This window comes from Mirounga angustirostris, unplaced genomic scaffold (genome assembly GCF_029215605.1).
Source record: "Mirounga angustirostris isolate CCGP_5_RB_7025 unplaced genomic scaffold, mMirAng1.0.hap1 SCAF_4, whole genome shotgun sequence".
Taxonomy (NCBI): Eukaryota; Metazoa; Chordata; class Mammalia; order Carnivora; family Phocidae; genus Mirounga; species Mirounga angustirostris.
Window position 1 is genome coordinate 109650526 of NW_026991712.1, and position 3952 is coordinate 109654477.

The following is a 3952-nucleotide window of genomic DNA, read 5'->3' on the forward strand; positions in this document are numbered from 1 at the left end:
TTTATACATTTTTTTTGCTGGGCTATACAATTTATTGGCATATAATTGTTCATAGTAGTTTCTTGAACCTTTTTTATTTCTGTGGCACTGGTTGGCATTTGTCCTCTTTCACTTCCGTTTGAGTCCTTTCTCATTTTTTCTTAGTCTAGCCAAGAATTTGTCAATTTTGTTAATCTTTTCAAAAAAACATCTCTTGGTTTTTTTTCTATTGATTTCTTATATTCTATTTCATTTATTTTTGCTCTTTTAAAATTTTTCTTCCTTCTGCTAATTTTGGGTTTAGTTTGTTCTTTTTCAAGTTCCTTGAGGTATTACATTAGATTGAGTTATATACATATGTATATACATAAACATATACATACACATAGATGTATACATACATCTATATGTATGTGTGTGTATATATAGATGTATATACAGACAGATATTTAACCCTATAAACTTGCCTCTTAGTACTACTTTATCTGTATCCCATAAAATTTTGTTCATTGTACTTTCATTTTTATTTGTCTCCAGATATTTTCTAATTTCCTTTTGGATTTCTTCTTTGACCCATTGATTGTATAGGAATATGTTGAATTTCCACCTATTTCTGGATTTTCAGCTTTTCCTTCTGCAGTTGATTTCTAGCTTCATTCCATTATGGTCAGGAAAGATACTTGGTATGATTTCAATCCCCTTAAATTTGTTAATACTCATTTTGTTACATATCATGTGATCTATCCTGAAGAATGTACCACATGCACTTGAGAAGAATGTGTATTCTGTCTCTATTAGGTGAAATATTCTGTATATGTCTGTTAGGTTCATTGGATCTACAGTGTAATACAAGTCCACTTTTTATTTTCTGTCTTTATGTTATATCTATTACTGAAAGTGGGGTATCAAAATCTATTATTGTGTTGTCTATTTCTGCCTTCAGTTCTCTTGATGTTTTCTTCATATACGTGGGTGCTCTGGTATTGGGTGGATATATCTTTAGAATTCTTATACCTTTATGTTGAATTGCCCCTTTATAATTACACAATGTACTTCTTTGTTTCTTGTGAAACTTTTTGACTTACAGCCTATTTTGTCTGTTATAGATATGGCTGCTCCTGATCTCTTTTGGTTACTATTTGCATGGAATGTCTTTTTCTGTGCTTTCCCGTTCAGCCTGTGTGTCCTTAAATCTAAAGTGAGTCTTTTATAGACAGCCATAATTGGATCATGCATTTCTGTTCATTTAGCATCATTAGTGAGTTCAAGTCATTTACATTTAAAGTAATTACTAACAGGGAAAGACTTATTATTGCCATTTTGTTAATTGTTTTCCTTCTGTACTATAGCTTTTTTGTCTTTCTTTCCTTCTCTTTCTGTCTTCCTTTGTTTCTTCATTGATTATTTTGTAGCAACATACTTTGATTCTTTTCTCATTTTCCTTTGTGTATCTTCTATATGTGTTTTCTTTGTGGTTACCGTAAGTTTTATGTAAAATATCTCACAGTTATAACACTTTATTTTAAGATGATAATAATTTAATTTCAATTGCAAATATTTTTGTTTTATTTTACAAATTCAATTTTAAAAATTTGTGCTTTTTTTGCCATGAGCATGTATTATTTTAGTAATTACAACAAACCATAAAATTGTGCACATTTTAAAAGTAAATTAGTAAAGTATTGTACAGCTATATGAGTAATCTTTGAGAAGGCAGATTGCATAAGTAGGAAACAGGCCACTTTTATGGCTCCTTTTCCCCTACAGAAAGTTCCAGGGGTGACTTTAGGTCTAAAGTAGAAGCTAAAGGAGAAGTGAGAAACTTGAAATGTTTCCACTTGTGCTAACAAAGAAGAGGAGAGGTCTAGAGAAAAGGAGGCAGATGAGGGGGAAAAACAAATAAAGGAGACTTCTCTGTTTACTTATATTGACAGAGGAGATGATAGAAGAATGTTGCTTTTGGAAGTCCACATCCATAAGATGAATGATTCTTTAGAATTACAGGATTTGATCAGGCTTCTAAGAACTAGTCATTTCTCGGGGCGCCTGGGTGGCTCAGTTGGTTAAGCGACTGCCTTCAGCTCAGGTCGTGATCCTGGAGTCCCTGGATCGAGTTCCGCATCGGGCTCCCTGCTCGGCAGAGAGTCTGCTTTGTCCTCTGACCCTATCCCCTCTCATGTGTTCTCTCTCTCTCATTCTCTCTCTCTCAAATAAATAAATAAAATCTTTAAAAAAAAAAAAAAAGAACTAGTCATTTCTCTTTGGTTAAAATGACTGGAGTTCCACAAACTAGAATGCAAACCAAAGGCATTTCACTAGTCCCAGCTTCCAAATTCTCTAGTGTTTCATTCAATCCAGTTTGTGTTACATGTAACGGTTTCAATTATTTACTTTCAGAGGATGAAAAATGAGTAAACATAATAATTACTATACATTTTATAGTTTAATCACATAGTTTACCAAAATTTCTACTTTCTGTGAAATATGTCATATGCCCACAGAAAGTCCATCAGAGACAAATAAATAAAACAACTTTTAAAGACTCATATTCATAGTCCCTTATATGGGTATCTTGAAAGTTGCTCTACACACTCTCATCTCTGCAGGATAATTTATCAGATCTAAGTTCCATGCATATGACAGCCTGTCACTTGGTCAAGTAGTGTTACCTTTCCCAATCTTATATTTGAGGAATATATGACATAGCTCTTAAAATGGAGAATCACAGATATTTTTCATCATGAAATTATACAACAAGAAATTTGTGAAAGACTATGACTGTTAGCTATTTCACCCAGAATATCTAAAACCCAGGCAAATTTGAATTAATCTTTTCAACCTAAATAATCTAGATAAAAGATGTGGCAGAGAAATGAAACATTCACACAGTCAAATACTTTATAATAATTTGGTTTAAGGCAAGTTTCAATATGATGTTTCAACTCCTCGAGGAACCCAAAGCTAATTAAAAAAAAAACAAAACAAAACAAAAAAAAAACAACCATGAGACATGCATTATGTGACAAAAGAGAGAAAGCCAGCAAGGTTTTAGCCTGGGAAATTAAGAAGGAGACAGCATACAACCTGATATTTTCAATTAACACCTTATGTGTTTCTTCAGTCTCATGACCTGTCTGAAATTAATGAAACTTTTTCTACATCCTGCCTCAATTTGTATGAATCAGTCCATAGTGTGAGAAAGAATAGAGTGAACAAATACTTCTCTCTGGTCATTGGTACTGATGTAAATATCACAAAGTCTCAAAATAAGAAACACAAGAAAATAACATAAATCACACCAAACATTGCTGTGGGGATTACACACACACAAAAAAGCTGAATTTGGGTGGATTAAGTAAAAGGCTTATTTAAAAGACCATCTTTCACCCAGATCAAATTATCATAATGGCTATGATTAAATCTTTTTTTCCAAATAACTTCCTTGCACCCTTACCTCAAAATATAATTCCTATTGCAGACTTCTCATAGCCCTAAGGAGAAAAAAACCCTATTGATCACTGTTTTTGTTCAATTCTAACTATAACTGGGAAAGTACTTGCACTGAGTCAAAATCCCACGTCCACTTGTCCATGTACAAAAATCAGAGAGGGTTATTAAAACAGACTCTCCTCTAATAATCTCTGTAGATGCTTTAATCACGCTTACTGTGTTTTTAAAACAAAATCTCAGTCCTAGTCACACCTTTTAACACTTGCAGGGAGTGGGGGGTGGGGAGAGATGACAAAAATTAAATTTGAAGTTGATTTTATGCAGTCTATTGAATTTGAGCCAAAAAAACAAAACCCAAAAATACTTTACATGATAAATCAATTCATAAAAATAATCTTGTTTTTAAAACCCTTACCTTAAAAAGAATAAAATATTATTTTTCTTTTTTATCCAACTTATATTTCTGGTGCAATTCATCATAAAGATTTTATGGACAGCTTTGAAAAGAATTGTTCTTATATAT